The 26,170-nt window shown below is 38.8% G+C and overlaps 1 long non-coding RNA gene across 1 annotated transcript in view; it reads left to right on the forward strand.

Moving 5' to 3' along the window:
• The first annotated feature begins 9,321 nt into the window (after positions 1-9,321).
• LOC124606145 overlaps positions 9,322-26,170 on the forward strand; it is a 204,251-nt gene continuing 187,402 nt past the window's right edge. Inside the window, exon 1 of the long non-coding RNA XR_006978696.1 lies at positions 9,322-9,535. This is a non-coding gene — a long non-coding RNA (uncharacterized LOC124606145). The remainder of the gene's footprint in view (positions 9,536-26,170) is intronic.

The raw sequence follows: 26,170 nt of genomic DNA on the forward strand, positions 1-26,170 counted from the left end.
TGCAGGAAATTATAATCTATTAATAAATCATCTAGAAGCTCTTTTGGGTTATTTAACAGGAAGAAACAAAGAAATTTTGATTGCTGGTGACTTTAGTACAGATTTTCTAATGCAATCTTCCAGTAAACGTTCACTGCAGTTAGTAATGTTGTCTTTCAATCTAACTCACACTGTAAACTTTCCAACTAGGATCACTAAATCCTCAAGGACAGCCACTGATAACATTTTTATAGACAAATCAAAGCAACAAAATCATATCATAAAACCTGTTATAAATGGACTATCAGATCACGACATGCAGCTCCATGTTTTAGATGTAAATTCTAAGACTGCTAAATCTGAGTACAGGAGAGTAGTCAATCAACCAAAAATTGAGTGTTTTAAAAAACTGCTCAAAGATATGAACTGGAAAGATGTTTGTAGTGCTCAGGACATTGATGAAAAATATAACACACTCATCAACAATGTCAGTACCACGTTTGAAAACTATTTTCCTCTAAAAGTTACTCAAATTAAACAGATTCTATAATAAAACCATGGATTACACAAGGAATAAAGATTTCCTGTAAGACAAAAAGGAAAATGTATCTGTCGACCAAGAATAGCTCCAATGCTGATGATTTAGCTAAATACAAGGAATACTGTAAAATACTAAAAAAAGTAATTCAGACATCTAAACAAATGCACTACAAGAAGAAGATAGCAATGTCAGGGAACAAAATAAAACCATATGGGATATAGTGAAAGAGGAGACTGGTAGAACCAGAAAGGAACAGGAGCAAATAGCACTAAGGGTAGATGACACATTAGTAACTGATGAGCATAGTGTGGCAAATCTATTTAACAAGTACTTTATATCCGTTACTGATAGAATGGGACTGTCAGGGTCAGTAAATAATGGCCTTTAATATCTGAAACTAGCCTTTAAAAATAGCTTCCGGTACATGAATATGTCTCTCACTTCACCAAAAGAGATAACTTCCATAATAAAATCATTAAAAACAAAGCATTCTAGTGGTTATGATGAAATTCAACAAAGTTAATTAAGGCATGTTCTTGTGAGTTTAGTACAATTCTAAGTTACTTGTGTAACCAGTCAATTATAACTGGGACATTTCCTGACTGGCTAAAATATGCAGATGTTAAGCCTCTATTCAAGAAAGGGGATAAAGAGATACCATCAAACTACAGACCGATTTCACTTTTGCCAGCATTCTCAAAAATTTTAGAAATAGTTATGTACAGGCAACTGCTCAACCATCTGACCACAAATAACATATTATGAAGCTCACAGTTTGGATTTCTGAAGGGTTCTGATATCGAGAAGGCTATTTACACCTACAGTGAAAATGTACTTAATTCATTAAATAACAAGTTACAAGCAGCAGGTATTTTCTGTGATTTGTCAAAGGCATTGTCGATTGTGTGAACCACAACATCCTTTTAAATGAATTAGAATTCTATGGTGTCATGGGCAGTGCTGAAAAATGGTTCAAGTCATACCTCACTGACAGGAAACAAAGGGTTTCAGTGCAAGGGACTAGTGAATTAAGTCATCAGTCATCATCAGAATGGGAAGAAATTACATGTGGTGTCCCACAAGGATCCATCTTAGGGCCATTGCTTTTTCTTGTGTACATTAATGATCTCTCATCAGTTACACTGCCAGAAGCAAAGTTCGTTTTGTTTGCAGATGACACAAGTATTGCAATAAATAGTATGTCGAGTGTAGTTCTAGAAAGATCTGCTAATGATATTTTCATGGATATTAATAAATGGTTTAAAGCCAACTCACTGACATTAAACTTCGAAAAGACTCACTATATGCAATTCAGAACCTGTAAGATGTTTCTACCCAGCATATGCATAAAGTATGAAGAAGAACAGATAGAAGAGGTTGACAGTCTTAAATTCTTGGGATTACAACTTGGTAATAAATTCAGTTGGGAGGAGCACACCACAGAACTGCAGAAATGCCTTAACAAATCTATATTTGCTATTCGAGTGTTAGCAGACATAGGCGACATAAAAATGAAAAAGCTTGCATACTTTGCCTACTTTCATTCCATAATGTCATATGGTATAATATTTTGGGGTAACTCTTCGAGTCAAAGAAAAGTTTTCAGAGTCCAAAAGCGTGTAATATGTATTATTTGTGGAGTAAATTCATGGACATCCTGTACAAACCTGTTTAAAGAACTGGGTATACTAACTACTGCCTCTCAGTATATTTACTCCTTAATGAAATTTCTCCTAAATAATATACCTCTTTTTCCAACAAACAGCTCAGTTCATACATACAATACCAGAAACAAAAATGATCTGCACAAGGACTTAAAAGCACTTACTTTAGTTCAAAAAGGGGTCCACTACTCAGGAATACTCATCTTCAATAATTTGCCAGCAAATATAAAAAATTTAGTTACAAATAAAGATCAGTTTAAAAGGAGCCCAAAAGACTTACTAGTGGCCAACTCCTTCTACTCTATTGACGACTTTTTTAATAGAAACAAATGATGTATTGTATATATTCATACTATTAGTATTGTTATTTCAGCTTTAAAAAAATTGACATGTTCCACATCCACAAGGATCTCCTCATCACAGACCTATGGAACGAAAAACTAATCTAATCTAATCTACTTAATACTGCCCGCTGCAGACAGTGGCCAGCCGCATACCCTCATTGCAGTGCGGCTGGACAAGGGTCTACTGACCACGCAAATTTTCAGTATTCCAGACAGGTCGGCTGGCGAGCGCGTGTTAACGTACCGCACGGTTGTGCGCAATCCGTAGACCCTTACACTATCATAAAAAATCATTATATGAAATGAAAGGCACTTATCTACGTAATCATAGTATTTATTAAGGTATAAGTAACAAAAAAATGCAGTCTTATGCATAAAAAAGTCTTATGAACTTTGGTTATTTACTTATGGCACATATAACGAATTTAATACATAAAAAATCAAAAAGTGCGTATATTTTCATTAATCAGTCTTCCATAGAATCTGGAGAAATGTGTCTTTCATAGCATAACATGAATGTTACATGTCCAGTGTAGAGTGATTTGTGACACAAAGTACATGCTTTTTTAGAACGTCTATTCTTCCTTCTTGGATAAAGCGCGCAAAAGCCACTGGGTCCTGTCTCTGTTTCCATGTTAGGAAGCGGTATAAACCGCACATTCGTAACTTGAGATCCGATGAAATGTTCTGCAATGTTATTCTTCTTGAAATATGTGGTTTCACCATCTCTAGAGCCAAATATTTCAGGAATACACGTCTTACATTTTGTGTGGTTTATGTGTATATAATTTGCGCGTTGGTCCCAGTTATAATCAAAATAGTGAAGAACAGTCTCATTGGCCACCATGAAGAAATTCGCGCAACAGTAATCGTCTTTCTTTTGGTCAACAACGTCCACATCTCCTTTAGTACACTTTCTGGTTTAGCTTCAGTATCTGTCTCTTGATCGATATTATCGTCGTTGTGGAGTGCGGATAATATAAGTACAATTTTCTTCGTCTTTTTCCTTGGTACTAAGATACAATAACATTGTTTTCACCGAAACCAAAAATAGAACTTTGCCACGGTCTGTTCTTTGTTGACAAAAATAATGGAGCGATTTCTTTTCTATTTTTGCGTAATGTGCCGACTGCTGTTGTTCTGTAGACTTTTTCAATTCTATGAATAGTGGAATGGACGTGAAATAATTGTCCAATGTTATGTTCCTACCACTGTTCAATATAGGAGCAGCAACCGTCTTAACCTCGTCAGCAGCCGCGTTGCTCAAATTATAAGGTCCCTAGAGGCTGATTTCCGGCAAATATCTCCAACTTACACGTACAAAAGGTTTTCGCATTTACGAGGGTGTAGATTTTTATGCCGTATTTCGCGGGTTTATTTGAAATATATACCAGAAACTTACAGCAGCCGCTGAACGACTCCAACATTTCATCAGTAGTACAGTACTCTCCAGGTGCATAATTGTCGTTACAGTGTCTAAACATGCGCTAAAATATTTCTCGGATAGGCACTAGGTTATCAACTTGCTTTCTTGCCTCCCGAGTATTAACATCATCAAAACGTAATACTCGAAAATAAGAAGTGCTTCTGGGCATTGTTGCTGTAAAAAAAATTATAGGCTGTACCATCATCAGTCGACATTTCTTTCACATTCAAATGATTTGTTTTCTTCAAACCAGCCATGTACAACAATCCAATGAATGCCTTTATTTCAACAATGACTGTCAGCTTACAATCCCGTTCTCGTGAAAATTTTTCTTGTAATTTTGTGATATATATATTTGTGTGTATAACTATTTTATCAATCATTCCATCATCCAAAAACATAGAAACAGATTGTAAGGGAGTTTGTGCATTCTTAGCTGCTTGTTTGACCCCTGGCAAATGAATTACGATATTCCAAGTCCTAGTACACATATTACTTATGGGTTTGTGTATAAGCCATTTTGTAGAGCCATCTTTTCCAGTATAAAATGTTATCCTACCTCTTGGTTTGTGTGGCTCTTCATGTGCAGCTTCATCCGGAGATTATTCCATATCTGTCTGATGGGGACTATCAATATCGGAGCAGTTGCTTTCAGGATTGTCTACATGATTGTCATCTGTATCATCCAGATCCAATATACATTCTTCGTCCAAATCAAGGTTTTCCAGCCATGCAAGTATTTGTTTTGTTTGTCGGTCATCAGTACTGATTATTGTAAGCTGTATATAATAAAGAACATTATTGCTAAAAGTAAAATCACCTTCGGCTTGTTAAAATGTAATAAAGCTAGAAATAAACATTTACATAACAAGAAAAAAATACTTACATGGATAGGAGCACGATGAGCAAAATACTGCACTTAACAGCGTGATGACACACCCAATTGGCTGCAAGGTTACAGGCATACTGAGCAACACGAAAGTGTGTTGTATGGGGAGGTAATGAATGCTTAGGAAGGTACTGAGATGCTCGCCGTACTATTGTGTTAATAACAAACAGTTATTGAAATGAATTTTTATGTGAGAGAAATGCTCATAGCGCACCTTCACATGGGTTAAATATCGGTGCTTATATACCCACATCAGAGTCCAGCTACATTGAAAGTACACTGCAGCAACGCCCTCAAATGGAAACTTGATCGCTTCTTATACAATTTCAGTCTGATGACTGACTTAAGAATGTGTGTCCTAAAATGTATGTATGAAGACGGTCAAATGTTACTTGTTGCAATCAATCACCTGTCTTACAACATACCACATTCTGTCATATGTTACACAGATGATACTACACTGTTTACCTCTCATCAGAACATCTCTGAATTCAATCAGAAACCTGACCTGGTGAAAATAGAATCTGCAACGAACCATACAAATGTTGGCTTGGTTCCTGCTTTCATGCTGTATGACCGACCCCAATTGAACAGCTCTGCCAGGAGGTTCAATATGGAGCTAGATCAGTTGCTTCGGGCAGCTACTTTGTCAAGCATAGGTTTGGTTCCTGTTGATGGTATTGGTAGGTGGGACTTCCCAAGACATGGCCTGCATCTCAATAGGAAAGGGAAGGGTAAACTGGCTGGGATGATAGGAAAATCTTTAAGAGGGGGGGGGGGCACTGAAACTCATGGGAATACTTTTTTAGGCTAATATCAGTATCCAATCATCCTACATTGATTGAAATTAAGCTTAATGAAAAGTTCAGACAGACAGGTACTAGAGATGTGAAAATATCACAACATTCTCATAACAGTAAAGTGAAAAATAATGTTAGTATGTCACAAGATTCACATAAAAGCACAGTAAAAAATAATGTTAATATATTGCATCAGAATATCAGGGGATTAAAAAACAAAGTAGATGAGCTTCTTGTTTGTATAGAAGATTTAGAAACTGAGGGTGCAATAGATGTACTATGCCTGTCTGAACATCATATAGTTGGAAATGGTAAATGTAGGTGGATATAAGCTTTCAGCACATGTAAGTAGAGACACTATGAAGAGAGGAGGAGTTGCCATATATGTTGAAATCAGTCATAGTGTGAAAAATTTTAAAACTAGAAAATTCTGCATAGAGCAACACATAGAAGCATGTGCATCTGAGCTTAAACTAAATAAAGGCACTTTTATAATTGTAGCTATGTATAGGTCCCCATCGGGAAATTTTCAACTATTTTTGGAAAACTTGGATTCTTTGTTGTGCTACCTGTCAGACAAAGGAAAGCAAATTATTGTTTGTGGGGATTTCAATGTAGATTTTCTGACAGAGTCAGATAGAAAGCTTGACCTTGAAGTATCACTTGGTTCTTCCAATTTGACACCAGTTATTGATTTTCCAACACAGGTAGACAGGAAAGCAGCACACTGATAGATAATGTTTTCATAGACCAAGATAAATTTAATCAAATAAAACCTTTTGCTGTTAAGAATGGTCTGTCTGATCATGATGCAAAGCTAGTTACAGTATATGATATAGCTCCATACAGTATTGCAAAACAGTCCTCCAAAATAGTGTGTTCCATTAACGATTTAACATTTCTAAATTTTAGGGACAGCTTGCAACAGTTAGACTGGGTTGAGGTGTACAGGGAACATGATGCTAATTTAAAATTTAACATATTCCATGATACCTTTGTGAGTATATTTGAAAACAGTTTCCCTAAGAAATCAGTGAAATATAATTGTAAGAAACCATGTAAAAAGCCATGGTTTACTAAAGGGATAAACATATCTTGTAAACAGAAAACGGAAATGTATCTTATAGCTAGGAGGAGTAATGATCCCGAAACAATGAAACATTATAAAAAGTCCAGAAGTATGTGCATTATGTCTGAGATTACCACATCTGATAATAAAATTAAAACAATTTTAAATATTGTGAAAAGGGAAACAGGGCAACCGAGAGCACACGAAGACTGTATTTCTATCAAACAATGAAAAGTTTGTCAGCAAGAAGTCAGAAGTAGAAAACTCTTTTAATAATCATTTTTAAGTGTTGTAGAGTAAATAGGATCGAGTTATTCATTAGAAAATGCAAGGCAGTATATGAAGGAGGCAGTACCTATGCAATTTGATAAAATTTGAATCCAACCCACCCTTCTTACTGAAATTAGGAAAATAATAAATTCACTCAAAAGTAAAAGCTCACATGGAATTGATGGCATTTCCAACAGAGTACTAAGAGCTTGTTCCCAACAAATAAGCAGGATTCTCAGCCACATACGTAGTAGCTCACTGAAACAGGGAATTTTTCCAGATAGACTGAAATATGCTATTGTTAAACCATTGCATAAAGAAGGGGATTGAGACTGAAATATGCTATTGTTAAACCATTGCATAAAGAAGGGGATTGATCTGATGCTAACTACCACCACCCAATCTCACTTCTGAGAGCTTTATCCAAAGTTCTTGAAAAAGTAATGTATTCAAGAGCAGCCTCACATATTTGTAAAAAATGAAGTACTAACAAAATGTCAGTTTGGTTTCCAGAAAGGCTTTTCAACAGAAAATGCTATATATGCTTTCACTGATCAAATATTAAATGCAATGAATAACCGAACATCACCCACTGGGATGTTTTGTGATCTCTCAAAGGCTTTTGATTGTGTGAATCATGAAATTCTTCTAGATAAGCTTAAGTATTGTCGCATGAGTGGGACAGTGCACAAATGCTTTAATTCATACTTAACTGGAAGAATGCAGAAGGTTGAAATTAACAGTACAGATAGTCTACAAAAACCAGCAGAGTCCTCTAACTGAGGAGGTATCAAGCATGGTGTCCCACAGGGTTCAGTCTTGGGTCCCGTTTTGTTCTTAATATGTATCAACGACTTGCCACTCTATATTCATGAAGATGCAAAGTTAGTTCTTTTTGCTGCTGATACAAGTATAGTAATCACACCCAACAAGCAAGAATCAGCTGAGGAAATTGCAAATAATGTCTTTCAGAAAATTATTAAGCAGTTCTCTGCAAAGGTCACTCATTAAATTTTGAGAAAACACAGTTTATACAATTCTGTGCAGTAAATGGCATAACACTGTTGATAAATATAGGCTATGAACGGAAGTCTGTTGCTAAGGTAGAATACTCAAAATTTCTAGGTGTGTGCATTGATGAGAAATTGAACTGGAAGAAACACATGTGCTGAATAGGTTAGGTTCAGCTACTTATGCCATTAGGGTTATTGCAAATTTTGGAGATAAACAGATCAGTAAATTAGCCTAATATGCCCATTTTCATTCTCTAATTTCATATGGCATCATATTTTGGGTCAATTCGTCATTAAGAGAGAAAGTGTTCATTGCACAAAAGCGTGTAATCAGAATAATAGCTGGAGCCCACCCAAGATCACCTTGCAGTCATTTATTTAAGGAACTCTGGATACTCACAGTACCTTCGCAATACATATGTTGTCGTCCACTCTTCACCAGGCTCAACATACTTACCACAATATTAGGGTTAAGTCGAAGTTAGATATACCTGGGTACAGGTTAGCAATGACTGGAAATTCTCACGAAGTAAACCCACTCAGAATTTTCAAGACGTTACCAGTCTTTTCATCGGACCATGGATATAATTAGTTTTAAACATAAGTTGTACAACTGGTTAACAGATCACCAAGTCCTTTAATCAATACACGCATTTTTTCATCGTTACTATTACGACAGGAGCGGGTATACAATGTAAAAGGCATATTACTATATATATAACTAGGTCTAGATTGGGTCTTAGCATCTATTCCACAATGCCAGGTCTTGTAAGCGATGATACCTCGGTCGGCGAATGATTCCAATCCAGGTAAAGAGGCATTTTCACATCGGACGATAGCGAGAGTAAACCATCCACTTCCAGTACTCCCTCTGGCAACGTCAAGACTGAAATTAACTCGACATCCACGGAAAAAAATCGGTCCATTCAATATGACACTTTGTGCAGTTCCATTTGTGTGATACTTTGATTTACCAGATTATTATATTAACTTTTAGAAACTGTTACTTTTAATTGTATTATTATGTACTTCGTGAACTTTGTAGAACTAATATTTAATGCTACACATTGTACTACTGTGCATTGTATATACTTTATCTTGTATAAAACTGATGAAACCTATATCATTGTGAACTGATTTACGGTGAATAAAGATTCTTGATTTTTGACATATTTGTAAATCCTTTTAATGTATGACGGCTAAAAGGCATGCATGCTACAAGCCAACAGTAAATTAACAAAATGAACGGCTGTCACTTGACGAGCAAGGATGTTAGTATTTTTCAGTTCTTGAGGTATGTATGTTGTGCAAAGATGATAAAAGAAGGTAAACAACATGGCGTTTGTGCGCGGCGTAAAGACTAAAACAGTTGTTTGGAACAACTTAAAACAACAAGTCCGTTTGCGTGTTGTGCTGTGCTGGTATTTTTATTTTTTTATATAGTAATGTAGGGCTTATGTTACACTAAAGTGTGACATTGGCAGTGAAACGTTTGTACAATTTAAAGCTGCGGCTTATGAATTAAAATGATCAGAAGAAGGTAAGCTCCTGCCAAGTTTATTGAGGTACTTGTAGCTGAAGTTGTAAGCTTATCATGGCTCTATCTTTATGTCTATTTATGTGTGTTTTGCAGCGGTAACTTTTCCTCGATCGATAATAAAACATCCGATGTACTGCAAAATTTAATTGTGTAGTTTTCTAGACCCTACTACTATGCTGAATGTATTTTAAGTATGTTAATATTGGTGGAACAGCCAACATCGCAGTATTTCCTGTTTATGAAATTATATGCCAAAATTCCATATTCTTGTTGATGCATTTTTAGACCGGTGAAGTAATTCTACAAGATGCTGGCATTTTATTCGGAGAAACAGTTAAATTATCCGTAAACGTTAAATTGGATGTTGCAGGAAAGAGAAATTTAAGATTTTGCGTTCACCCAAGTATTTTAGCATTGGAGAAATTAGGAAGCAACCGATTTGTTTTATGACATTGTGCACTCTAACTGAATTCCGATGTCTGGTTTATCTGTTGTTTGGGCATCAGTAATGTTGTTTCACTAGCACCCTTGCAGCAGCAATTATACATATCGCCAGTCTCGTAAGTGTTTGGCCAGAATTTACTCTGTTGTTTGGAAATATCGAGTTAATTTTATTTCAAAAATGTTAAGAATGTAAAAAGTGTTAAGATCTAACCTAACATATAAAATAGGTGGCCATACCATTTATATTACGGGTTATTTTACTAGGCCCTATTACTCTTTGCTCTATCATAAAGTCAATGACATGTTTACGCAGTCCAAAAATTCCAAATATTGGATTTACATTTCTCTTCAGAATTATATAGCCTATGGTGACTGAATTGTTGCAATAAATCTTATTCCCCACTGGGAAAGGTTAAGTATGGAATTTAAGTCAGACATTTGTAGATGCTAAATTGGCTTGTTTACTTAAATAGGAAGATCTCAGGCTGAAAGGCAAAACATGCATAAACATTCTTTAAAATATGGAGGTATATGTTCTACCACACATCAAGACTATTTTGTCTGCAAAGAAAACAGCCATTTGGTTACATTTTATGTTTGAAGGCTACTGAATCTGAAAACTACAAAAGAACAACTTCTGATTTTGTACACTCTCAAATGAACAAACGTTACGTTCATCATCATATATCTTCCTGCACATTGATGCAGTACTATGGTTTATATGCATGGCAAACATCTGGTTGCAAAGTTAGTATTCCTGTTGCATCATTTGATAATACGATCACTGTCACTTTTGGCATTAGACTACTACAGTGCAGATACCCGAACAGTTATGTGCCATGTCTACTTTTTGACTTTGTCAAGTGTTCATACTGTTCAGTTCCACTGTGTTTTAAGCACTTAATTGAAGCTCCATATTTACACTTTGATGACAAAATAGGGCCTAAAGGAAAAATATATGATAATACAACTTCTGTTTTGGGAGATATGTCTGTGTAAGTAGTGCACATGTTAAAATGTGGTGTTTCGATCTAATTATTAGCTTTTTTCCAAATAGTACCTCATTTATGACTTGTGAATCTGATAACTTGCTTGTCTCTTACATGGTATCGAGTCTTTAGCAACTTTACATTTGTGAGCCTTAAAACACTAGTTCTACATGAATGGAGAGTTTTACAAATAAATGATCTTGGAAGGTGGTAAAACAGGCACATCTCCATATTTTTATTTTGCTTTAGCCGTTTGGTATGAGATACTTACCTTTTCACTTCAGTATATTATTAAAATGTAGTGTTGGGTTTCCAGAATCAGAGTCATATTTCCATGAGCAGATAGTGGTAGAAAATGCGATGATGGAATTTAAACAAGAAGTAACATAAATATTTCATTTTAGGCTAATCTGAATTCCTGCAAATTTTTTGTATAGGTCAGTTTTTTCATTAGGCCTAATTATGTCTGCTGCATATTAACAATTATCATTGGGCTCGTTAAGTTCTGAATGTGGGTTGAAGTTTTTGGCATGCCAGATTTTGTCACCATTTTATTCAAGTGTACAATCCATTTTTTGTAAGTACCAGAGACAATTGCTGTTGTTTGCCACTAACTTATGTTCTTTTATTGAACCCCTCTAAAAGTTCAGATGCGTATGTTTTGAAGACTGGGGCTATTTAATGTAAATCATTATGTAAACTTGTCAGACTATAAAAATATTGGAACACTTTTTGTAGCCTGGATAATTGACCTAACTTTTTGCATTAAATACACTAAGTTGTCAACATTTATAAAGCCTGAAGAGTTGTTGATGTAAAATTTTGCATTTATGGCAACTAACAGCTGTGAGAGTGAATACTGTCTAGTGGTGTTGTGGACACTTAATGCAGTATGAAAAGTATTTATGTGGAGCAGAGATCAATGTAGAATCTTAGGCCACATATTGAGAAATCCAGTGAAATAAGTTGCTTCAGCAAAGAGCAGATTGTTATGGCCTGGCACCTGGGAACTAGCATCTTGGAAAGAGTGAAGCTGTTTGCATGCTACTGTTGTGAGCATCTAAGGAAAATGGTAGAAGGATAATGAAACAAAGATTAGGTGACAAAGTGGTGGACTGATGAAAGAGTACAACACTGATGCAGGCACAAGTGTTTGAGAGCACAACATCCAGTGCACGTTGTTGAAGGGATTCATGGTAGACAACAGTTGTATGTTTCTACATTTGTCCTACAGTGTCACCAGTTATGGTTGCGGTTGGCTTGGGATCATCAGTATTGTACCATGGATCAATGGCAACATACTACCTGATTGGCTTAATCATGTTCCTTGTTACATCATGTTGATGGTGGTGTCAGGATACACCATTAAGAAGGCAAATGGTTTCTTGAAATGTGTACCACGTCACGGATGTGGGCCAGTAGGGGCAGGGTCAATCACCTGGGTGTCCATAGTCTGCAGTATTCTTTCTCCCAGGAGCTAGTCCCAAAATGTATGCAGGAGAACTTCTGTGAAGGTTGTAAATCGGGACATGGGGTATTGACAGAAGGGAAGCTTCTAGGGCGGGTTATGAGTCGTGTTTGTAGAGTTCATTCCTAGAGCACTACCTGCAAAACCCAAGTGTCCCGTTTTCGAGTCACAGTCTGGCACATAGTTTTCATCTGGCACGTAGTTTCATATCATTGCACACTCCGCTGCTGAGTGAAAATTCATTTTGGAATATGATACATAATTGGCAGAAAATGAGACAAGTTGATTGTGTAAACTAACTGGCTATGGTGCAGCTCCACCCAATCACTGAGGTGAAATGCAGTATTAAATACATCACTGGGTGAGAAAATCTGTTGTCGTTTTATTGCACAATTGTCAATAAATCACTGGAGACAGTCATATCCATTAAATTCCCGGGACTGTGAATATGTGGTGGTTCAAAGTGGAACAACCACATAAAAATAATGATAGTAAAGTAAAATACCAGACTGATTTATTGGAAAACTACTCAGGAAGTGTAGTCTATCTGCGAATGAGTTTGCTTGGAGCACCTGACCAATACTTGAGTATTTGCTTCTCAGTGTAGGGCACCTAGAAGGTAGTATTGATAGAGGAAATAGAAAAAATACAAAAAGCAGCAGCTTGTTTCATTTTGAGTTTTGTTAGTAGGTGCAAAAGTGTTCCATGATAAATTCATATCATTATTTGAAAATAGTTTTCCACATTAGCTAACCAGAAAGGAACTAAACAGCCATGTAAAGAAAAAGAAAAGAAGGGATCCTGCAGTAGTTGAACACATCGAAAACTACTCAAAATTACTAAAAATGATTATTTAAAAAAAAAAACTGGAACATGCACACCAGCCTTGGAGATTGGCCTTTCGGAGAGTGACCTCAGGTCAGTTTTGCGGGAGAAGGTACTTCGCACCTGGGGTGAAGAATGGCGCACCCTTCCTTCACCCAACAGACTTCGGGCCATCAAGGAGGCTACCAGTGCGTGGCGCTCCTCCTTGCAGGTCTCTTGCAAGGACTCTGTTGTCCTCTGCCAGCTGCAAATTGGCCACACCTGGATGACACACAGGTATTTATTGCGCCGCAAGGACCGACCTTTATGTCACTGCAGGTCAGTTTTGACGGTGTTCCACATCTTGTTGGGCTGCCCGCTTTTAACTCCGCTAAGGCAGACGTTTGCGCTGCCTGGTACGCTTCCTGCACTTTTATCATATGACGTTGCGATGGCAGATTTAGTTTTGAGTTTTATTCGTGCAGGGGTTTTTTATTGCTTGATCTAAGTGTTTGTCCTTTTTTTGTGTTGAGTCTGGCCTTTGGCCTATGATTTTAGACTGGGTTTTTAGTGCGTTTCATGGTGGTTGGCTTTTCCTTTTTTGTTTCTATGGTCAGCCAACCACTGTCACACTCGGTGTGATTATAATTACTTTTTTCTAGTCTCTGTCTGTGTCTTTCTTGTCCTGTGTCGTCTCTTGTCATCTCCATTGTTTGTTTTTATTCTTTGTGGGTGTTTCAAGTTCATGGAAAAAGGGACCGATGGCCCTAGTAGTCTGGTCCCTTCAGTCCCACGAACCAACCCACTTCAAACTACCATTCTCTTATTACTCTCTACTCCATGATGGTAGTCTTTGATGTGGACTGACTGAGGAAGAAAGCCTTAACCCTTTAAGTAACAAAAGGTTTTTCTCAGCACAACAGTGAAATACATGGCAGTATGTTCCTCTTTGGGGATAGTAATGAATAAACCTGGTCAATTTATTACGTATTTTTAAGTCTACCATGAGGTATGGGGTAGTAAATATTCATAGGAGTGAATGAGGAAAAAAACAATTATGGTAATTCCAGTTGTTTGCCATTGATATGTATCTAGTAGTGTCACTTAAAAGCATTAAAGTGCTGCATACTATGTTGATGGTCCCTTGTGCACAGTAACTTCTTAAATTCATATGTGTATTTAAAAAATCTAGTGCGATAGTACAAGAATCAAGACTTTCCTACTCCTAGAGGATATAACACATATGGAAAAAATAGGATAAACACGGAACAAGCATTTTGAGATGTTTGCACACTGGTAAACTCAAACACCTTCAGTGAATAAATACCTATGAACATTACACTTCAAGCAGTAACCATTAGAGTACAACTAAGTGTACTGATGACAATCTGTAGTTTCTACAGTACACCTTGTTGAGATAGTATCTACAGAGAAACAGAAGACTGGGTGAGGTAACGCAGTGGTTAGCACACTGGACTTGTATTCGGGAGGATGATCGTTCAAACCGTTTAGGTTTCCCGTGATTTAGGTTTTCCGTGCTTTCTTAAAGTTGCTTCAGGCAAATGCTGGGATGATTCATTTGAAAGGGCATGGCTGATTTCATTCTGCATCCTTCCCTCCCCCTATGGGACTGATGACCTTGCTGTTTGATCCCCTCCCCATAATAAATAAATAAATTGTTAACCAAGAAAAGGAAGAGATAATTAAATAGTTAAACCTATCTTTGACTGTATTGGGAAATTTTAATTACCATAATTACATAAGGGGCAGTTCGCTAATGACTCATAGAGGCCAACTACTAGAGAGGCTGTTCTCAGGCACTGATCTCTGCCTAATACATTTGGGAGCCGCAACACATTTCAGCACCATCTATAGGTCCTATTCGGCAATAAATTTGACAATCTATAGTCCTAATCTTGCACTTGTGAACCAGTGGAACATTCACAATGACTTTTGTGATAGTAACCATTAAGTGATTACTGCATTGGTTCCAAATTTACACCACACAGATTCTTTATCATGTTGCTCACTGTGAAGGTGCAATTGGAATGCTTTCACTGCTAAAGCATAGGTCACAATAAATACAGGGGAGAGTAGTAAAGGTAGTGAAAGACGCGATAGAAATAATCATTCAAACTGCGAACACTATAGTAATGTTCTCTTCAGGTCCTCCTAGATCAAGACAGATGGCTGTTCCACAGTGGTGTAAAGAAATTGCAGATGCCTTCAGAGAATGACAAAGGACTCCACAGTGACATAGGCAAAGGCCAAAAGCACTTTACGTAATGAAACAAAGGAGGACTGTTGGGAACATGTTTCTTCAGTGACAGTACGTACCCCAGTTTCACAAGTGTGGTCCAGATTATGACGAATTAGTGAGTTTCAAGCCACTAATAGAATCTGGAAAATCGTCGACAAAGCAGGAATTAACACTCATTGCCTAGACATTGCTGAACTTCTGGCAATGTATTAAGCAGAAATGTTTGCATTCACGAATTGCCATCATATTTTTGCTCAGCATCAGCTTTTAACAGAATGCAATACCACATCCATATCTTTTACATCAATTGACCTTGCAACTTACAGTGTGCACTTATTACCTGTAAACTAAATAATGCTTTGAAACAGTGTACAGGTACACCCCCAGTGCCAGACAGCATTCATAATTAAATGCTTTAACATCTTGGTGAACTGTCTTAGAACAAACCAGCTGGCAGCAGTAAAACTGGAAGATTTCCAGTGTGAACTTTGGTTTCGTTCAATTACCTGTATGCAGTACTTGGTCACGAATGCCTCCATGGTATGTTCCCCAACCAGTAGTTAAGATGGACCCAGGATGCGATACCAAAGACAAATGACTCCCAATTTTTATCACTATACATTTTATTCAATCATCCAAGAGTATCATCATTTTATTCTCCCTTTACACAGATGAATCCAAAGATAATGAAAGAATTGGCTCAGCAAACATAGATAACTGAAATGGAGACCAACTTCCTGTATTAAAAGAATTCAAGCTTCATACTGTAGGGTTAATTCCCATCCATAAAGCACTTCAAAAATTTTACCTTGACAAAATTTCATTATATGCAGCCACTCCTTGAGTTTTTTGCAGACAATGCAAGTGCTATCCAAAACATCCATTGGTATCTGCTATCCATGAGCAATGGTAAATCCTCTGCAGCACAAGGATACCCTGCTTGCTGAGTTCCACCATCATTCCAGTTAAGCTGTGACAATGGAAAAACACTAACTAGATATTCCAAGTACTGAATTTCAACACGATATCTTGAAGAAATGGGAAGACAAATTGGACATAGTCCAATAAACTGCTGACTATTAAACACACTACCGAGGTGTGGTAGACTTCACTACAAAGCTCAAGAAGGGAAGATGTTGCCTTATGCCATCTCAGAATTCAACATTCCAAAATAATTAGTGAATTTCTATTAAGACACCACTCACAGTGCGTCTGTGGTGACACATTAATGGTTCACTGTGTCATTGAAGAGTGTACGACTAACCAAGATCTATGACATCAGGTGGACCCGAGACACAATCTGTCAGAGATTCTAGTGCATGATGAAATGGCTCTAAGACGTGTGCTACACTTTCTATAATGAAGTGGATATTACAAAAAGATTTAAAGGCATTATCATTGCTCTGGGGATCACCCTGTCTGGAGTAGGGACTGCAGTGTCTTCTTTGAAGAAAGGAAGGTACAAGAGATCAAAGCAATGAAACACATTCTGTATGGTGAGGCTAAAAAGATCTATGGCGGCTGTACAGCCACCCACATATGCCACATCCTTTACTTCAGTTATTAAACAGCCGGTTCATGGAACCGTTGCTGCTACATGAACATGGGGTTGCTAGCGTCAGCACTTGTAACTGTGTTTGTCAATGCTCTTGTGCTGCAGCAGTTCCTTTGAAGACCACACCTCCTCCCAGAACATCAGACAAGGCTGCAGTAACCCATGTTGCGGAGCTCCCTGCTCCTCCAGTCTGGTCTAGTGCTGCCACTATCATGTCTGCACTTTTGGCACCAAGGTCTCCCCAGGCAAAAAAGTCAAAGGCAAAGAATCTGCTGCTAATGGAGATGGGAAATAAGCAGTCTGATGCCGCTCTCTTTGACATCTCTCATGATTCATTTTCGGAGCCGACGGACGATGATGTAGGCCTAGGACACTCATTTCGCCCCAAGGCCAAGCCTCCACCCATTGTGGGCACCCTTTTCTGGCAGGAGGAGAGGGTGAAAGTGCAATCCCCATGATAAATAGCTCCCATAACTTGTGGAGGAACTGAAACTCCTGGTGCAGGAATGATCCTTGTGCTTGTGTTTGCAGGAAGCATATGATGCCTCTCTATTACAGGGCTGTACCCTTCATCGCAAGGATGACCTGACTGACTGAGAGACTGCCGTGTTTCTCAATACTGAACATGTCCCAGTAGTTACCAGAGCATTGCATTAATGAACTGTGTAGGAAAGACCCTAGAGTGCATGATCAACCATAATTTGGTTTGGATGTAGGCCGGGCAGCTCCTTAGCTGCTGTCGGTGTGGATTCAGGAGATGTCGGACAACTGCCAACAACCTGGCCCTGCTAGAGTCCGAAACCCAGCTGGCTTTCCTATGTAATGAGCATTGTGTAAGGATATATTTTGACATCAGTGAGACATACAACACTACTTGGAGGCACATTATTCTCAGTTGCTAACACCAATGGGGCTTTCATTGCCATCTCCCTATCTTCATTTGGTCCTTCCTCTCAAGATGCCATTTTAGGTACAACGTGGGTGAGGTGCTGTCAGATAGTTGTATGCAGAAAACTGGTAAAATGTTAAGTGTTGCTCTCTTTGTCTCTATCCATTAACAGTATCACATACACAGTGTAGAGTCCTGTCCAATGTTTCTTATTTGTGGATGATTTTGTGGTCTTCTGCGCTTCATCCAATACTGTAACAGCAAGTTATCAGCAATTTGTCATTTTACACACATTCATTTCTTCTAATATGTGTAGGGGCACTGACTAATTCACCATTGAGTGCCTTTAAGCTCTAAAAGACACAAGATTTTAGAGCAGCTACTCGAGCATACAACTCCGTAGACAATATAAAAACAGAGCTTGTACAGACACTGGTAAGCCATTCCACTCAATATGGATGTAGAATACCAAAAATGCCAATAACAAATTTAATGATTAGCCCACATTTGGCGCAAGTCATGAAATGTGTTCAAAGCGGCTAAAGATAACCCACTACAGAAAGAAACGAGTGATACATGCCCTACAGTATATCGAGCCAGCTACAGAAAATCACTTGCACACTAAAAAGGGAACCAGAGTGTTTGGGGGTCTGAACACTTGTTTACCAAATTCAAAATTGCTGCCGTAGTGGTAGATGGCCACTCACGATAAAGTCCACTGTCTTGAAGTGAGATGAATTCCCATATGGTTGAGTGGCTGACCACTTGAACTCCAACCAGTGTCTCAGTGCTATCCATATATTGTTGCTTGCTACCTCCCTGTCTTTTGGCAGGAAGGTAACCTTTGATTACCTGGCAGCTGGCCAGAGACATTCACCATGAATGGCCATTATCGATATAAGTGAATAGACCGAATATGGAACATGCGTGGCTCAATCCTGTCCCCTTAAGTTGGAACAGGTGGTGGTGTAGGTGATGAAGTGTTAGGGGTCTCTCAGCATCTTGGCCGTAGTGAAGTTGGATGCCTACCCTTGTTATACTGGCCACCCTACCTCCAGTGTGGTGCAAGTGTGATGTCATTCCTGGCAGTTTCCCAGTTATTCTTGATGACTTTGGGACCATTATTCTTAGCCAGGAGGTCATTGACAGACTAAAAGTTTGACAGTGGGGAATTACCAGGGCAGGTAACAATTAACTTGTCAAGAGTGGTCCTATGGGATTCGTGTACAGCAGTGTGGAAAGTGAGATTAAGCCATCCTTCATCTGAGACTCTGGGGGTAGATGATCAGGGCTGACTTAAAAATACAGTTAACATGCTCAGCAAAGGGAGGCTGTGGTTAGGAGGGGTTTGCGGTTGCATGTGTTATAGCGCTGGTAAAATGAAACTTCTGAAATTCCCAGGACACAAAAACGGGTAAATTCTTACCAACAAGAACTCTTGGGCTCCCAAAAGTAGAAAAAATGTGACAGATGTTTAATAGTTATGCTAGATATACCTGACCTGCCTGTCAGTAGCCAAACGAATCAGGTAAATGTGTCCACCATTACTAACATGTAACTGTTGATTTGTTTTGTTCAGAGTAGGGAACCTATGTAATCAGTGAAAAACCTTGTTCATTGGGTACTCCAACCTATCAGAGCTATGTTCCCCTGTCTGTATCAGGGTGGGGCTTAGCTCTAATGCACTGTTCGTACTGGCCAACTAAAATTCAGATATCATTATTTAATGTAGACCAGGTGAGATGTTCCTTAATGTTCATGATAGTTTTGAATACTCATAGGTGTCCTCCACATAAGGAATGATGAAAATACTTTAATAAGGGATGAATCAGCTCCCGGAGCAGGCAGATTTTTTTTTTTCCTTTTTGCTATAGCGGGTGTGATAGCAGAGCATTCCCTGTTTGAGTGAGTACCCTGGCAACTTTTTCCCCTCTCTAAGTGCTGTATTTCGTGTAACTGAGCTTCAGCATACTGTTTCTCTGCTAAACTTCTGAACAGACCTATAATCTCTCCAAGGATTGCTGGCACACAAGCAGGTTCCACGGCACTTTGCCGATAGGCCTCTGCCTCGTCCTCAGGCTGAAACATTCGACTAAGGGCATAGGCCACATGATTATTTACACTTATTATAGGTCACACATCAAAAGGGAAGGTGAAGATCGTCAAAGTCCACCTGACTGTTCTCCCCGTCTTCGGTGGTACAGCTAGTACCCAAGTCATTGTGTGGTTTTCCATCTCTAAAATGAATGGCTTGTGCTCAAGATAAAAAAATTAAACATTCAGAGCCAAGTAATACAGTGAGATCCTCTGATTTATACACAGAATACTTGCTCTCCATGGCTGATAATGACCAGTAGGTGTACCATATAGGCTTTCTCTCTCCCCTTCCTTGTTATGGAGAAGCAGAGCTGTGACACCAGAATTAGATGGGTCCATATGCAGAATGAATTCTCCATTGGAATAAGGCATGGCCTGGACAGGTATGCTAGCCGAAGCTGCATTCAAGGCATCGAAGGATGCCTACTGATTTTCACCCCATTGGAAACGTTCTCCCTTCCACTGTAGCTGGTTAAGAGGGGCAGCCAGTTGGGCAAATTGAGAATGAATTTATGAAAAAAGAATTATCATGTCTGTATGTTTCTTGTCCTTATGTCTGGGGAACAGGTAAATTTCTTTGGACTCTCAGACCTTCATCGAACACGGTACGACACAGTAACGAAATCTTCTTTCGATCCAAGGTGACTAGATGGTTGTACAATCAGCCCTACTTTATGTAGACAGCAAAGGACTTGCCGTATGTGATCCAGGTGCTCATTTAAAAGGTTTTGCAGTAAACCACCACATTCCCCAAGTAGTTTTAGACAAATTTAAAATTTAGGTCACCCAGTATCGAATTTTACATTCTCAAGACAGTACAACTGGCCCTGTAGCCCATCTGAATGGAACACATTTGTACGTAATGAGGTTCCAATCTCTTTGGAGAGAGGCACCTGGTGGCAGACCTCGTTCAGGTTGAATATCATAAAGTACTGTGCACTGGAAAACCATGTGAAGCAATTATGCAGATCAGGCAGTGGTACTAATTCTAGAACAGCCTTTTGATTGAGGACCTGATAGTCAACCATTGGATGGCATCCTTCCCCAATGGGTTTGGGTTCTGAGATCATTGGTGATGCATAGGGGAATAGTGAAGGCCAGACTACTCCATCAGCCTAAAGTTGGTCAGTAACTTTGCTCAGGTCTCGTCGTAGCTGGTGACACTCTATAGGGAGACTTTCGTGCTGGAACCTGATCCTTGAGCAAAATCCTGTACTGTGTGTTATTGGTCACCCCCAACCTATCAACCTCTGGATATCGTGCTGAAGCCTCCAACAGAGCCCACCCCTGCGCTATGCCTAATAAGAAATATCAAAGTGCAATCTCTGTGCTTCCACAGAACGACTTCACAGCATCACTTATATTTACACAAAAGATACTTCTCACATAGCCTAAATTTGAATGTGATTACACTATCTACAGAATTCAGTACATACCCAGTTTACTTGAGAAAACTGCATCTCAGGAGCACATGTGTGCTCAACCGTTCTATTATGGTAAACTCTAGGGGACAGGACAGCCACCGAATTGCTAAGATGCAGCTGAACCTTCCCCACAACATGTAATCGTTTTACCATTTACCGTGTGACATGACATGTGACCTCTCCACACAAGGAAGCGTACAAATATGAGAAAATTTGTTTTGCAGCCTTGAATTCACAAGATACATATTACTCCACAAGTAAATGCACGCACTGATATTACCACAGGATTTTGATAACATGTGCACGCTCCTCCACTCGCCTGCACCAGAATGACTAACACTGGATCACCTTCCTCTTAGGGTACTGGGCAATCCTGTGCTAAATGCCCTGCCTAGTATCACCGAAAATTCAACTTCACTTTGTCTGATGTAGGATTAGGTTGGCTGTACTGAATGGTTGACTTTTGCACCTTTAGGTTAGAAGTAGATGATGCCTTACGATACTTTTCATCACTGAAACAGACATTTTCAGTGCTCACCACTAACCTAAGTTATCTAGCTCAGAGATGATTGGAGGCTTGCTGTAAAATGGAATCCTCATCCATGTAGTCGTATCCCTTATGATGCGTTATTTATGGCTTCCAACTCCCACACTTTAAGGCACAAAGCCGTTGTGGCGATACGGGTATCCTCAATGTACTGCACCAGGGTTTCTGTATGTCCCTGAACCTGATAAGAATATTGACTCATAAGAGCATTGCAGAATTGGCTAGACAAATTTCCTTCAGTCTTCTTTGGAACCCACTTAATGATTCACTTTTCTCAAGTGCTACTGACACTATTCTGGTTAATTTACCATGAGTTAGAGTAAATATCCTGAAATGTCACTCCGTCAGTGACTTGCAAGGTGGCTGCTTCATCCCACAAGCACACAGCCACATAGAACCTCTCACTTATTCATTCACATCAGTGAATAGGCTCATGATTTCCTTACCAGAGACCAAAACAGGCGAGGCAACTTGTTAAAAAATCCCCAACCTTCTGCTGGACTCCACCTTATGAGCTTGGATGTTTGCTGCTGATTGACCTGCCCAGAGGCACAACTGTCTTTCTGTGTTGCACTTTCTTGCCAATTCAGTAAGCTACTTTTGAGTTGAGGATGGATAATGTTATCCAGCAATTCCGTAATTGCTGATTTCTGTTTAGAATCTGAGTGTACTAAACTGAGATAGGACTCGGTTGCCTAATTGATTAACCTTGGCTTGGATTCTAACATGTTGCCATCAAGCCCTGAGCACATGTAGGAACATTGGCCTGTATTAATTCAATGTTAGCTTGCACACCCATCTAGAGTCAGTTGTAAATAGAGCAACTGCCACTTACCTCATCCATAGTGTCAGTTGTAATGATAAGCCTTCAGACCAACGCCCTTCATAAGCGTTGATCCAGCTCAACCACACTGCCCTTTCTCTCTGCACCACATGTAGTTGTCTCATATTGCAATTGGGCTTTTGTAAGATAAAATATTCTGAAGACTTGTCTCTGATGCTTGACTGTCCATGTTTTGACAATTCTCTGAAATGAAAACGAAAATACACAGCACACAGCAAAATTGTGTTTCCATAAATAACAATTTATTACCTCTTAAATAAAACAATATCTGAACAGCAAAAGGTATCAATTAAGTTGGAAGATTCAATGACTTTTGATCAAAAATTAACTCAAAAACAATTAATACAGTTTTCAAAATCTTAAAAGCTCAGAACAATAGTACCATACAGCAGAGCCTAAAATAAGATACAAATATGATTCAGGGCAACACTAGCAATTTGCGATGAAGAGATTCAGATCAAGTGATAACAATGACAACGATAATAATAATCTTGAATAACTACACTATGTGATCAAAAGTATCCAGACACCTGGCTGAAAATGACTTAAAAGTTCGTGGCGCCCTCCATCAGTAATGCTGGAATTCAATATGGTTTTGCCCCACCCTTAGCCTTGATGACAGCTTCCACTCTCGCGGGCATACATTCAGTCAGGTGCTGGAAGGTTTCTTTGGGAATGGCGCCCATTCTTCACATGGAGTGCGACACTGAGGAGAGGTATCGATGTCAGTCGGTGAGGCCTGGCACGAAGTTGGCATTCCAAAACATCTCAAAGTTGTTCTATAGGATTCAGGTCAAGACTCTGTGCAGGCCAGTCCATAACAGGGATGTTATTGTTGTGTAACAACTCCGCCACAGGCCATGCATTATGAACAGGTGCTCGATCATGTTGAAAGATGCAATCACCATTCCTGAATTGCTCTTTAATAGTGGGTAGCAAAAAGGTGCCTAAAACATCAGTGTAGGCCTGTGCTGTGATAGTGCCACGCAAAAGAGCAGGGGGTGTAAGCCCCCTCTATAAAAACACGTCCACACCAAAACTCCACTGCCTCCAAATTTCAATCAGGGTGTATACAACCCGGGACAACCGGGAGATCCAGGAAAAACTCGAGAATTTTTTCATGCGGGAGAAAACCGGGAAAAACCCGGGAATTGTTTAGAATTTCTGGAATTTTACATTGTTTTAGTTTTCAGTTTTCAATTAATTTTTTGTAATTTTGACTGGCAAGAACCAATACTCTAACAAAGGATATTATTGTATGCCGCTACTGCAGAATAATACTGCAGCAACAAAACATGAATGGGAGGGGAAAAAAAACGAAAATAAAACTTAAGTTGCCTAGGAAATGCGCCGTAAAGTGTGTCAAAGGCTTTAGGAACACTGCAGTGCTTTATAACAACAAATTGCCTCCAATGAGCGTGACGTGACAACTGTTTAAATTAGATTTGTTTGAGCAGTTGTGGGCGGGCTCTTGCGCATACTTAGTTGAGCCACGTATGAGTAGTACCTTCTCCTGCTTCTGGTTACGGAAGTGTGGCTGGGCGCCACTACTTAATACTGCCCCTGTTCGGAAATATCGTAGATCCGGGGCTGATGCACAGAGCAGTTAGAGTTGTGGTGGGGAGGTGGGTCGTCTCCACGTGACCTATGTTTACGTTCAATGATTTTGTTGTATCTTCTTCATTTATTGCTCTCACGTTAAATGATAACAAAACAGATTTTTGTGGCCGGGAGCTATCAAATGAATTATACGTTCGCATAATTACGACAGGCTAAAATATGTTAATAGATTCAGATTTTATTTCCACTTTTGACAGTCAAGCATTAATTGCCTTACAGAACAATGAAGTTAATTTTTGCCGGTTTGCTAAAGAAATTTGGCTTTTATTAATCCTTTCTACTGAGGCAGTCAATTTATTTGAAACCAAGTGTTTAATTTCACACTATTCACTAGTTTCAACTGTTCGCTGCATTTCAAGTGCACCTATGGCATAATGCTATAATAAAGAACCAAACATGTGTACTGGTACTCCAAGAAAATTTACATACGGATGTGCATTTTAAGCCTAATTATGCATTTTAGTATGGTTCGCGAAATCCCAACGCTCTTGAAGTATCCTTTGATGTCTTGTTTCTTTTATGACATAATGTAAGATCTTTTAATGTTTTACACGTACGAACATATGGGCTTCCTGTGTTGTCGTATCTGCGGAAGCGCGGTGACGCCAGTTATCTGGCGCTTTCTTGCAACTGCTGAAATGAACCTATTTCTAACAGGTCGCGGGAAAATATTGCGAATGGTGGTTTGAAAAGCGTTACATTCAAAGCAGATTTCCTTTTACGCAAGATGAACTACGTGTGAGAATGTACGATGAATTTCTTAAAGTACAAAGCGTTTTACTCTCATTTAAAAATCACCTATTTGAGGATGACCATTTAGATGAATTTCGAGCCCAGAAGATGAGACATTATCGTCGTTATTAAAAATTTTACTGGCACATTTGTGTGATGTATCTTAAAGTGTAACACGCACAAAAAAGATCAACGTTATATGTGGAAGCTTAGCTTGTCTTCCAACTTATCAATCTTCGAGACCAATATTATATGTGAATGTTATGTATATTAATTTAAACCATTAACTTTTCTTATTTGTGTATTCGTGCTACTTAAGAGTGATCTTGCTATTGGCTGACTACATCAGGTGTCCTATTACTGTCATCAGCTGGTGAGATCACGTGAATGAGCTATGATGCTTACCAAAGCGCATCGCAATCTCGATTTCAATGCTTCGGAAAGTGACATGCTTTGTTTGGTGGAATTCAAATTTATACCTTCGTAATACGAAAATATGCAGCGCACATGTTGCTGCACATCAAAGGTCTTTCAAAATGTGTTTTCCCCCTGAGTTTCGTTTTCTAAAGTGCCGGGAAATTCTACGTTGGTATGTTGTTGTGGTTTTCAGTTCTGAGACTGGTTTGGTGCAGCTCTCCATGCTACTCTATCCTGTGCAAGCTTCATCATCTCCCACCTACTGCAACCTACATCCTTCTGAATCTGTTTAGTGTATTCATCTCTTGGTCTCCCTCTATGATTTTTACCCTCCACGCTGCCATCCAATACTAAATTGGTGATCCCTTGATGCCTCAGAACATGTCCTACCAATCGATCCCTTCTTCTAGTCAAGTCGTGCCACAAACTTCTCTTCTCCCCAATCCTATTCAATACCTCCTCATTAGTTACGTGATCTACCCATCTAATCTTCAGCATTCTTCTGTAGCACCACATTTCGAAAGCTTCTATTCTCTTCTTGTTCA

Source organism: Schistocerca americana, chromosome 3 (assembly GCF_021461395.2).
Source record: "Schistocerca americana isolate TAMUIC-IGC-003095 chromosome 3, iqSchAmer2.1, whole genome shotgun sequence".
NCBI lineage: Eukaryota > Metazoa > Arthropoda > Insecta > Orthoptera > Acrididae > Schistocerca > Schistocerca americana.